Source organism: Acinonyx jubatus, chromosome B1 (genome assembly GCF_027475565.1).
Source record: "Acinonyx jubatus isolate Ajub_Pintada_27869175 chromosome B1, VMU_Ajub_asm_v1.0, whole genome shotgun sequence".
NCBI lineage: Eukaryota > Metazoa > Chordata > Mammalia > Carnivora > Felidae > Acinonyx > Acinonyx jubatus.
The window spans coordinates 8,198,641-8,212,321 of NC_069382.1; the positions used below are offsets into that span (position 1 = coordinate 8,198,641).

Here is a 13,681-nt window from a genome sequence, read left to right on the forward strand (position 1 = left end):
CAAGTAAGTTACTCCTCAAAATTATTTTGGGATTTTATTGGATTCCTACCTCACTTAATTGCAAACCCAAACAATGTTTACATTTCTGAAATTAGTTATGGTAACTGATCTTTTCTGCAGATTAGTTTTATTTCTCCAAGTCTCTATGTCGTCCAAAACTCTTTTGGCCTTCTTTAACCCTTTTAAAGTCTTATATATTGCAAAGTAAAACTGAACTGCCGTAATATTGAACTTGACTTTCTCCTACCTAGGAATGAATGCCTCCTGGCCAAAAAAACATTGTCCTATATAACTTCCCCAACTACTAGATTCATTAAATATAAAGTTACTTTATTTTTTCATAGTTTTTCATATTTTTTCATACTTTATTTTTTCATTTCTGAGGAAATGAAATGTATTCCCCAAAGCTCTCATGATCTTCATGAAAGAAAAGGAAACTGGAGTAATTAACTCTTGTTCACACAAGGCTTCTTAAAACAAACAAGCAAACAAGCAAACCAACAGTGTGAGCTTCTAAGTGCTGTGGGAGGAATCCCACTGCAGAGTGGTCTGTGGGTGTGGGAAATGGAAAGACTCAGCAAAGGCCCACCTGCCACCATCCCTCTGCTCACTGGCTTGGGAGGAGTCAGGAGAAAGATAGATAGTATTACAGTATTTGTTGCTAAAGTTTCCCAGAAGCTCATTTTTTTTTCTGCTGAACAGATTTTATTTAAAAAATATTTTTTGGGGGGCGCCTGGGTGGCTCAGTCAGTTAAGCGTCCAACTTCAGCTCAGGTCGTGATCTCGCGGTCTGTGGGTTCAAGCTCGTGTCGAGCTCTTTGCTGAGAGGTCAGAGCCTGGATCCTGCTTCAGATTCTGTGTCTCCCTCTCTCTCTTCCGTTCTTCCACTTGTGTTCTCTCTATCAAAAATGAATAAACATTAAAAAAATTTTTTTAATGTTTTTTGGTATAGTTGACACACAATGTTAATGAACTTCGTTTTGGGTGTACAACATGGTGATTTGACAACTTGAGTTATGCTGTGCTGTTAATGTAGCTACCCTTTAATGCCATACAACTGTTCCAATATCACTGACTCTGTTCCCTATGCTGTGTCTTTTATTCCCGTGACTCCTTTTTTCCATAACAGAAAGCCTGTATCCCTGACTCCCCTTCACCCATTTTGCCCATCATTAAACTTCCCTCCCTTCTCTCAACCATCAGCTTGTTCTCTGTATTTATAGGCCTGATTCTGCTTTTTGTTTGTTTCTTCATTGTTTTTGTAGATTCCACATATGAGTGAAATCATATGGTATGCGTCTTTTCAGTTTGACTTATTTCACTTACCCTCTCGGCCCATCCACGTGATTGCAAATGGCACGATCTCGTCCTTTTCTCATGCTGCATAGTATTCTGTGTGTGTGGAGTGTGTGGTCTCTGTGTATCACATCTTCCTTACCCATTCATGTATCAGTAGATGCTTTGGTTGCTTCCATATCTTGACTGTTGTAAATAATGTTGCAATCAACATAGAGGTGCATATCTTGTCGAATGAGTATTTTTCATTTTCTTTGGGTAAATACCCAGCCAAGAAGCTCATGTTTATGCACCCCTCCACCATCACCTGTGAAAACATCGAGAAGGCAGTCTTCAATGCACTCCCTCATCTGCCCTTCTTTTCTGTAGTAGAATATAGTACATATACTGTAGTATATAGTATAGTATATGTGCTATAATATATAGTATAATATATATACTGTAAATATAGTATAGTATATAGACTGTAGCATAGTATAGTATATACACTGAAGTGTAATATTGCCTTTATGCTGTAGTGCAGTATATCATATATACTATAGGGTTGTATAGTGCCCTGTTTTTCTATAAAATTTGAGTAAGGCTAAAATTCAGAGACCATTAATTCCATCATCATTCACATAAAGAATTTAAAACTCACAAAGGTTGTAAATTGTCCAAGATTAAAAGTAGAAATGGCTTCCATGGATTAAAACACATTTGTTGCATTAATACAAAAAGGCATGATGTACATTCACTCATTTGTTTTTCCCAGTTTTAAATATTGTGAACTTCAAAGCACATTTCCTTTCTAATATATATGTATGCTGCACTTCCTAGAATTGACTGAGTTAGATTGTCTATGTAAATTCCTTCCTTCCTTCCTTCCATCTCCTTCTTTCCTTCTTTTCTCCCTTGTTTCCATTTTTCCTTCCTCCGTCGACAAATGCCGAGCTGTGAAACTGTTCCAAACGCTGCATTTGTCACTAGAAATTTGCCAAAAGTAAAAAAAAAAAGAATAAGACATAGTTTTTTCCCTCAAAAAAGATCAGGCAGATATCCAGAGTGCTAAGGTTTTCTGCCATAAAAGGTATAGTTGCAATTAATATTCTCTCACACAGAAATTTTATAGGTTCTTTGGTTCAAAAGGAAATTACACATCCAGTTAGGTACTTTCCTTTTGCTATATATGGCAGTTACTTTTTACTGCAAAAAAAATTAATGTGAAAGTAGAAAAGTAGTGGAAAACACTTTTCATAGCTGACTTTGCAGAACATTACATCATAATTTGATTAATGCACCTAGTTAACATTTAACTGTCTTAAGAGAAATATTTTTCTTGTTTACAGCCCACGTTTCTTCCTTCCCCCAAGCTTAATTTAATGCAAAAACTCCCACTGATATAATTGTTAATGCTTGAGAATTTTTGTTTCTGTTCACAAAGCATAAGATACATTTTTATGTGCTGTGTACTATATATGTTGAAGCAGCAATAACATTTCTCATAGCCTTGCAAAAATAAAACTAAACCAGTGTGGTGATTTCAACAGCAAAAATCCTAGATTTAATTAATAACAAAGAACTACTCTTCCAAAGATTAAGTGAAGATTTTATTTAAGTGCAACTCAGCAAAGAAAATTGGGTTCTTAATTGTTATTTGGTACCTGTCATGTAGGCTCCTAATGACTTCATTTTATTATCTGGTAGCCAGATTTTACTGAAAGTAATTTTCTGATTGACTTGCATTCTATGGCATATGAATTATTTAAAAAAAAAAAGTTAATTAATCAGGCTTTACTGTAACCAGCACTGTGCAGTTTGCAGTCTCTAGCAGCAACATCTCTGTGGAAGGATGGTTCCCGCAGATTGTTTCAAACAAGTTACCTGGATTCAGCCCGGGTTTTATATGTGCAGGCAGTCCACTACTCCATAAAAGATGAAGATTCTTTCTCGTAATGAAAACAAAGGTTTAGTGTGTTTGAAAGTTTTTGACAACCTCAAATTTCTGAGTTATAGTAACCAATAAAAGATTCATTTTTTGTGGAAGATTGGGTTGCAGGCTTTATGTTCCTGACAACATTATCAGTGCATTTAAAAATTCGTATCTGCAATGAACTGATATTAACTAATATTTACTCAGTGCCTACTCCATCCACGGTTTTTTCTGTCTTTAGAATTCCTAAAATGTGTTCATATCAGAAGATCATTTGGAACTACTCAGGAGAACATTCTTACCTTTAAATAATAATGCCATGATTCCATGAAACAAAGAGATAAAATATTTAAATGTAAAAATTAGAATAAACATGATGATTTGCATTTTTGAGATTTTTTTAAAGGCTAGTAGTTTAACTTTTTATATTTGAAAATTGTACATTCTCTCTTTTATGGACCAGCATCACATATATGGGTTTTAGTTTAAAAATAAAAAGGGGAACAAGTTAACTAAAGTTACTCCTCCACCAATAGAGTTGATTCTCACAAATAAGTAAATATAATCCATTAATCTAGATAGCTTCACTGAATATCAAGCATGTTGCAGGCTTCATTTTATCTCTTCAAGGAGACAATAGCACTCAGGAAAGAACAGCTTATATACTTGAGGTATAAACAAAACTAAATATTCATGTAAGAATGCACACACACACACACACACACACACACATAAACACACACACACACATCAATTCCATATATTTGTTGAGGGGAAGAAGGAATATCATTTCTGTATACTTGCATACTCATCCAGGATCTGGGCACTGCACTGGGTGCTCTACAGACATTATTTTGCATTTTCTTCATAAATATAGTGTACAATTAATAATTATCCTCACTTAGTAGACAGAAAAAAATAATAGATGCTACCCAAGATGGATGTGTGGAGGAACGAGGAGTCGAGAGGTCTGCAAATTGATTGTGGGTGTACAGGTGCTTGTTCTAACAGCGTATTAAATTTCAACAATCAGACGTTTTTCTTGGTGGAGATTTGGAGGAAAACATGACAGATGTGAACATTACCTAAATCCAATTCCCTTTCCTTCCCACCAGCAGTGTATAAAAGTTCACATCTGTCAATGCAATGGGTTTTAACAGATACTTCACCGTTGCCATAATTGCACGGTCCTACTTGCAATGTATTTGAGCGTACGTGTATGCTTGTTGGGGATTTGGGAAAATAAATTAAGATAGTCACTTATTGAGGACAATTTGTCAACACATATGAAAACTTTGAATCTTCATACCCTTTGAGTATGAAGCATTTCCCTCTCAGTATTTACCCTACCCACCCCCCCCCCACAAAAAAAATTAAGTCATGTCCATACATAGGTATGAACCAGACCTGGAACCAACATTACTATCCATTAACAATGGCCTGGCACAATAAGAACAGCCATACTGTGAATGCATATGCATCAGTGTGTGCAATAATTGTGGTAAAGACTGGAAGCTGAAGACAAGATGTACCAAATACTCCATATTTTAAAGAACATGGAAGCAGGTGGAGCCAGCAGCCATCTCCCTTTAGGGGAGATGAGCCAAAAACTACCTTCATGCCTCCTCTGGGTGGCCGTAGTCTCCATCCTATTCTAGGGAGATCGCTAGTTGCTTATGATGTCAAAGCAAATGGAGATAAGTCGCCATCTTAGGAGAACAGCTTTTTGGTCAGTAGCTTCACTTCACAACAGGGATTAGAAGAGAGAGATGCTCCAAGATCCCCAGTCCCTGACAGGCACAGAAGACGGGTGCATGCACAGATCCCTGGAGCTGGCCATGGACGGTATACTGGGATTGGTGGCTTTGCCAGGATGGCCACAGCATGGGAGGCAGTCCCAAGAGGATGCTTGTGAATGCCAGCAGCAGGATAGGTCGAGGCGATGAGTGAAAACACCAGTACCTAGAGGAGCCACTTAGAAGTAAAGCTCTCGTGAACATGATGTTTGGCATAACGTCCACATACAGGGAGTATAAAGCAGGGCAACCAACTGGGGCGCCTGGATGGCTCAGTTGGTTAAGCACCTGACTTCAGCGCAGGTCATGATCTCACAGTTCTCTGGTTTGAGCCCCACGTCAGGCTCTGTGCTGACAGCTCAGAGGTGGAGTCTGCTTTGGATTCTGTATCTCCCTCTCTCTCTCTGCCCCTTCTCCACTTGTGTGCTCTCTCTCTCTCTCTCTCTCTCTCTCTCTCTGTCTCTCTCTCTCTCTCTCAAAAATAAATAAACATTAAAGCGGGGCAACCAGCCAATAAGAGAATAACGACTTCAGTCGGTTGGGTAAAGAGGTGTCTTCTCTTTTCCCTGTTCCTTCTCCCTACTCAGAAAGACAAGAGGAGCCAGCACCCAGTAAAAGTGGGGGGAAATGAGGGAAGTTCAGAGCATAATGTCTCCCACTTTAAGATGTTAGGGAAGCTGTACTATTGGGGTCAGCTGACTTTTCCAGCTATCTCTTTGAATTTTATATTTGGCAGTGGTTTTAGGCCATGGGGTTTATGACAACTGGGTTCATGTCAAAGTGTGCATGGCCTGCTCGGATAATGTCACACATACTACCAGTACCCTGAAGAGACCCAGGCTCGGTACCTTGACCTCACGTCCCCATCTTTGTCTTCAAAATCAGGAAAGTAACACACATTTTAGAAAGGAATACCAAGTGTAATTGCTTACCATATTTAATTTCACATGTATTTTACCTTTCTGATTTTTATGCCACAGTTTTGTTTTAGAAAATTGACGGGATGCCTAGGTGGCTCAGTCAGTTAAGCATCTGACTTTTGATTTTGGCTCAGGTCATGATCTCATGGTTTGTGGGTTCAAGGTCAGGCTCTGCACTGACAGTACAGAGACTGCTTAGGATTCTCTCTGTCTCTGTCTGCCCCTCCCCTACTCATGCTCTCTCTCTCTCAAAATAAATAAATGAACATAAAAAAGAAAGAAAATTAACAAGCAACATGAATAAAAGCCTCTGAACTAAAAAGAAATTCTGGCTTTTAATTCTAGTCATATAGTTTTGGGGAGAAGTTATTTAAACTTCTTAGCCTCATGATCCTTATCTTCAAAGATTGAGATTTACCTAGATAAGTTACTCTTAAACTTTCTGAATTATGAACTACTATGAAAGTCATCTGAGCCTTTATGATCATATTCTCACACTGTGGGCCTGAACACAAGAAGGATGTTCAGATACACAAACTGATAAAATTTTGTGTATTTGAACAGGCTGCGGACTCTGAGTCTGATCTCAATAAAGATCCTTTAGACAATCTGCTAGATTTTTGTCATCTTGAATTCTTCACAAAATTGATAACTTTTGAATCAATCAAAGGGTTATTTGGAGGAAAAAAACCAAAGTTTTCCATGTAACCTAGAAATTCAATAGTAAATTGTTGAATAAAAGGATATGATTAGCTGTAATCTTGAGTTTTGAGGTTTCCATGGTTTAGGAACTATTGTAAAATAAAATGTATATCCAATGATCTTTACAATCAGGAGATGGTAAAATAATTTGATAGATAGTAGAAAATTGAGTTTTCCAGGCCGTATAGTTTTCATTGCAACACTCAACTTTGCCGTTGTAGAACGAAAGCAGCCACAGACAGCATGTAAACAAGTGAGTATGGCTGTGTTCCAATAAAACTTTATTTACAAAAGTAAGCAATGGGTGAGGTTTGGCCCGTAGGTTGCTGGCCTGGTTTTGATGGTCAAGTTATCTTTAAACTTCCCCTTCAATTTTACCTAGCATTCTTACTAATAGTTTGCCCTAAAATTGAGGCATAACAGCATTAAGAGTCTAATTTATTTTTGTCCTAATATTGAGGAATAATAATATCTATAGTCTAAATTCATTATCTTCACTATACAAGTGTATAGTTGGGAAAGCTTTTTAGCATTAACAAGAATACCTTCTTCTTTAAAAAACTTACTGTGTTTTTAGGTGTGTTAAAGCTATTGATTCCAAGAATTTAGCGATTCTTTATTTGAGATTGGATCCACATTTCTTTTATTCTTTGTTTCAGGACAGTATGTTAGAATACAGCTTGACTGCCACATACTACTAACGTATGAAAAACTGACATTAAGAGTTGGCATGTTCCTGTTAATTTGGTTCATCTAGATGTATAATGTTTTTAACATTTATTCATGTTTGAGAGACATAGAGCAGGAGCGGGGAAGGGGCAGAGAGAGGGAGACACAGAATCCAAAGCAGGCTCCAGGCTCCCAGCTGTCAGCACAGAGCCCGACGAGGGGCTCGAACTCACAAACTGTGAGATCATGACCTGAGCCAGAGTCGGACGCTCAACCGACTGAGCCACCCAGGTGCCCCTAGATGTATAATTTTTTCAAAAATAGGTAGGTAGTCTGTGAAAATTTTTCAGCTAGATACACTAGTATTTGTGGCATCTGTTCTATTGCTTAGACCTTTAAAAGTGGTAGAGAGTACTTTCAACAGCTGAGAGGAGAAAAGAATCATTCCAGGTAACTTTTCTACATTTCACATACTTTCCATGGATAAAGGGTAGATGTAAACGGGATCAAAAATTTAAATACACAGCATTAAAACTCCCACTGGAGCTGGACTGGAGTTGGTTGGTCAGTCCAAGGAGTTCTATATTTGGCTCTGGGCCTTACTCTTTATTGTGTATCCAAGTTTCATTTTTCATCATTCTGCCATGAAGAAACACTGCATTTTTCTGAGAATAAAGATACATGGCAATGTAAATTATTTGTGTTTTCAGAGGATGTCACAGATTTAACACTTCCTTCTGGCACATGACAAATCCAAGATTCATATCTCAGTCTTAAAGAGTTGATGTCCTTTATGTATGATGCCTTCACAACATCAATTAATCATGTTTATTTGATATTTTATCTGGAGATAAAGAAAGCTTAAACATTAAACCTTCCTTTTCTTACAGACAGTGTTTTGTGGTAGTAGTTTAAATAATGTCTTTTGTAAGGTGTCTTGGATGAGTAAAAACACCCTTGGTCCATAGATATTTTATACTCAGGATTATTTTTCCAGATCTCACAAATCTGCTAAGAACTTTCCACTCACTTTTTTCCTTTTCTCCCTTCAAGAATTTAAACTGTTATTTCTCTGGAATCTTTCCCCAAAGCCCTAAATTTTATGATAAATCATCTCTCTTCCTGTTTCTTTCAAGTCCCTAACTTTATTTATTTCTCTTTGTTACATTTTGCACCTCTGTTTCTCTCTGTAATATTGATTAGAAATAAAAAGTAAACAAAAACTAATACAGCTACCAGAGAAATTTATTGGTCTGCAGTCTTTTGACTTTTGTTTGCTTTATTATTTCTTTTGTAAACGATCCTAATATTTCTTCCTCCCTGTTAGCTTTAGCTAATTCAACATTTCTTATTCCCCAACCTGTGAAAGCTCATTACTAGTTTTCCGAGATTAGCAGTTTCTCTAAACTCCACTAAAAAATACTTCTTATTGACCTTTGGCGCTTGACTGGCCTGTTTCACATACGGTCGCCTCACATTTGTTTTTATTACAATAGAAGGATTTATATCTGGACCTTCAAGATAGCATCAATGGCAATGATTTCATATATTTTAGGTATATTTTTAATATTAAAAATAATTTGACCCAACATCGTCATCACAGTGGTGTACAAGATCAAACTTATCGACAGCTATCTTTTGCTCTCTAATGGTTCAACAAAGGGACACGGCTGGGGTGCCTGAGTGGCTCTCAGTCAGCTGAGTGTTCTACTCTTGATTTCAGTTCAGGTCATGATCCCAGAATTGTGGGGTCAAGCCCCACATGGGGCTCCTTGCTGACAGGGAGGAGCCAGCTTAGGATTCATTCTCTCTCTCTCTTTCCTTCTGTCTCTCTGGCACTCTCTCTCTGTGTGTGTCTCTCTCTCAAAATAATTTTTAAAAAGGGACACAGCAAGTATTGCCACAGACTTCATTCCACTTAAACATTCCTCTTTCAGAAAAACTTCTCCAATGGAACAGGAAAAGAGTGCACATCTGTGTGCACATACATGTGTCCGATAATTTCATACACAGTCTCATTTTGTATTTCTGTGTCCTCTTCCCCATTTACACATAACGGTGTTGAAGCCAAGGAGTTAAGTGAATTTCCCAGAGTCATAAGAGCACAAGGTAGTGGGTCTGTGATTCAAGCCCTTATAGGTCTGCTTTTAAAATACGGCGCTGTTTTAAATATGTATCTGTCTCCTTAAAGCGAAAGATCTATCACTCTGTAGGAGACAGGTCTCAATACCCTTCTTTATTATTTGGGGACTTAGAGATGAATATTGCTAATATTGCTTTTTCATCGTTTTTTGACTCCCTCCCCCAAAACACAATAAATTTATAGATTGGGATAATTTGTTAATCTAAGAAGCATTTATTGGACATCTACCTGCTGATGATGTCATGGAAGGGGTTGAGGGAACGTAACAATGAAATACAGGCTCTACCCTGAAAACAGTAAATTTCCATTTGCTAATTTCCCCCTCATTAAGACTTCTGTTTCTCTATGTGTAAAATGAGCAAAATCATAGTACCGACCTCATTATCTTCCATTTTACCGATGAGAAACCTAACGCAGAGAAAAGTGAAGTTGCTTTCCCAAGGTCACAGAGCCCATCGGCGACAGAACTATGATTGGAACCCAGGCATTTCGGTATCAGTGTGTGTGTGCACACAGCCGTTATGTCACGCCGCGGGCATGAAGATCAGTCGACATCACGTTGGAAAGCACTGTGACATCAGCTTCTTCTGGTTTCGGTGCAGGTGGGGACAAACTCTGTTGTGTTTCCATTAGTGGGTCTTAGAACTTTTGTCGTCGCCACTATTAGAAAACTATGTCGGACGTCTTGTGTGTTAGTCTAGGAAAACACAAGGTCGAGGCTGTCTCTTTAACCAGGTTTCAATAACTCTGATCTCACAGAACTGTTTTGAGAAGCAAATTAGATAATGTAATCCTATAATGTTTTAGACACAGGATAGATGCTTCATAAATCTTACATGCTATATAAAAAGGAACTTGCAGAGATATTTTTGCATTTCCTGATAGGAGAGAGCTGCTCATATCTTCCAAGAATGAGGGAGGAAATAGACTTCTTGTTCCAATTTGAAGTGGTTTGTTAAATCTCATTAAGACTAAATCTTGCCCTGCACTGGGGGAATGGGGCGTGTCTCTCATTTCCTGTGGCGCCCCCCCACCCAGAAGGCAGCGCCTAGATCATTATACATGACTGAGTAGAAGGGGGTAGGGAACGCATTTGAGATAGTGAAAAAAATTACAAATCAATTAATATTTTTTTTTCTAATTTCATTTTGGAATACAGAAGCTGAAAAGAACTTTCCAGGAAAAAGGAAAGAAAAGTTTATACCTACAGAACTCCTCCTATGTGCTAAGTAATATGTGAGGCATTCTCTTGAGTGTAACCTTATTTATTCTCTTTATATACAATCCTTATAAACATGTCAGCGGACACCGAGTCTAGCTTTCTCTAGGACTGGGGAATAAGGGAAACCATGTCGCCCCTGACAGGTTAACTATGAAACCCACACATAAACAACCACACAAGAACTGTTCATAGTCGTCACGAGACCTCTAGGACTAACCCGCTGCAGAGAGGATAGCCGAATTAGAAGAGGGGTTGCACAGAACTGGAAACAGTAATAACATCTACTTAAGGAACACTTACCCAGTGCCAAGGACTATACTACGCTAACCATTTTTCATTCCTTTTTCCGACACTGCAAGAAAGTTACCATGTCTAACCTACCACTGTCTGGGGGAGGAAGGTACTTACTATAGCCACAAGGAATTCTAATGAATATTTGTTAGTGGTTTGTTTTTTTGTTTGTTTTCGGCTACTCAGTATCTAAACTGTGGATCTCTATATAGTATGTGTCTTGCTAGGAGGCTCAACCAATTGGAAACACCCACCAGGCCTGGCATCTAGAGCGAACAAAGGTGACCAGAGCCAGCTATAGCCACAGGCAGCATAATTCCGCTCACTGAGTTCCCCAGCATGGCTTTAGCACAGCCTTACTCTATTCCTGCTCATTTTCTGATTCTGGTTCCTCAGCCTTTGCAAGATCCAGTGAGTTAACCCATAGCCTTTCAATAAATTCCTTTCGTGCCTCTACCGTAGCGCTCACCCACACAAGCGTCATAGGTAACACAACTCAAGGAATCTCTCTAGGGATGGAATTGAGCTGTCTTTACCTCATTCACTAAAACCTTAGTGATAAATTCACCCACTCACCTTGTTCTTCTCATCACGCACACTTTTGATCATGATTTGGTTTGAGTCAATTGAAAAAGAATGCACTAATCAGGCTCACAGGAGGATTCTCATTCACCAGGGTGGTTCTGCATGTCACGTTAATACGTTGATCTTCCAGCCTTTTGACAGTGCAGGCAGTTTGGTTAACATCTGCTTTTAAAAGCTAGATTCACTGTAATGTGCTAACAACTCAAGTGCCCTAGGGCCAAAACAAAAAGATTTTGGTGAATTCAGCAATGTCCGCCAATATAGCCTATTTGGGAAAAATCTGCTCATTTTCCAGCATTGCTGTTGGCTCGGGCTTGCCTTGTCCCAAACTTTTCCATCATGGAGATGAATACAAACAGACTTGTGTAGAAAAAAAAAATCTGGTAATATAGCTATCCCAGAAAGTATCAGTTGAAAGTCTCAGAATTCATAATTTGCATACAACCCAAGTATTGGAAGCTTACCCAATTGTTAACAGTATCAGAAAATTCCAAGACCAAAACTTAATTTAAAACAAATGAGGGAAGGTAGGATGGAGAGGTAATTTCTGAATTCTGTCTGAAGTCATAAGGAGCCAGAGGTAGAAGATAAAATCATGTCTGAGAAATCTGTGGTTTGAAATAGAACTTCCTTAGTAGATTACAAAGGAATAATCTGAGGAGATACTGGCAGACAGAGTTCAGCCCAAGGATTTCAAAAAGCCACAAACAGAGAAAGGAAGCCCGACCCACGTGAGTGGGTAAGGGAGATAATCCAAGGCAAACGTCATAGCTAAGCCTTGATCGGTTTCCAGGAACAGCGTATGTAGGTGCACAAAATCCAATTAATGAACCTGAGAGTGAGTGGGCAGATGAAATGGAAATTAGGCTTCAGGAAACACTGGAGATGAGGGACCAAGCTTGGAATTTGCAGCAAAACGATTAGGCAATGGATTTTAAGCAAAGGAGATAGGAAGAAGATAGGTTTTGTGGCTTCCATCAATCTCAATAACAGTGTTTGTCAAATTTGAGACTGTTTGGTATCGTGTATAGACTCAATGCCTCAGGTCTCACTTAGGAACATGTTTTAAATCTTCCAATCCAGAAAGAGCCCCTCGGCATTCGTCTTGGCAATGATTTCATGGATTGAACATCAAAAGCACAAGGAACGAAAGCAAAAATAAACAAGTGGGACTACATCAAACTAAAAAGCTCCTGCCCAGCCAAAGAAATAATCGACAAAGTGAAAGGCAGCCTATGGAATGGGAGAACTATTTGTAAACCACTGACCTTGATAAGGGGTTCTTTATGAAAATATGTAAGGAACTCCTACAACTCAATAGCAAAAAAAAAAAAAAAAGCAAATAATCCAGCTTAGAACCAGCTTAGAAATGGACAAAAGAACTGAATAAATACTTTTCCAAAGAAAACATTCACATGGCCAATAGGTACACAAAAAGTTGCTCGGCATCAGTCATCATCGGGGGAGATGCAAATCAAAACCACAATGAGCTATCACCTCACACTTATTAGCGTAGCTATCCTCCAGGAGATAAGAAATAACAAGTACTGATGAGGATATGAAGAAAAGGAAACTCTGTGTGCTGATGGTGGGAATGTAAATCAGTTGCAGCCACGCTGGAAAATAGTATGGAGGTCCCTCAAAAAGTTAAGAATAAAGCTACAATATCATCCAGCATATATTTGTCTGAAGGAAACAAAATCACTATCTCGAAGAGGTATCTGCACCCCCCATGTTCATAGCAGTACCATGTACAATAGCCAAGACATGAAAATAACCTGAGTGTCCATCAACAGAAGAATAAAGAATATTTGGCGTATTTATATATGTTATAATGAAATATTGTTCAGATATAAAAAAGAAGAAAATCCTGACCTTTGAGACAACATGGATGAATCTCGAGGACATTATGCTAAATGAAATAAGTTAGAGAAAGACACATGCTCTCTGATCTATTTACATATGAAATATTTAAAAAAAAAACACAAAAAAACAAAAACAAAACCAAACTCATAGAATAGATTGGTGGTTGGCAGAGTAGGGGGTTGGACAGTGGTGGTCAAAGAGTAGAAACTTCCAGTTCTAAGATGAAAAAGTTCTGGGGATATAATGTGCAGCATGGTGACTGTAATAAATAGTACTGTA

General features: G+C 38.3%; 1 long non-coding RNA gene across 1 annotated transcript; it reads right to left on the reverse strand.

Moving 5' to 3' along the window:
• Window positions 1-699: 699 nt before the first annotated feature.
• LOC128314312 (uncharacterized) lies at window positions 700-11,704 on the reverse strand. Its single transcript, XR_008295803.1, has 3 exons — window positions 11,528-11,704; window positions 1,327-1,603; window positions 700-899 (listed from the first exon to the last, which is right to left on the reverse strand). It is a non-coding gene; the product is annotated as an uncharacterized LOC128314312 (long non-coding RNA).
• Between the last annotated feature and the right edge of the window lie 1,977 nt (window positions 11,705-13,681).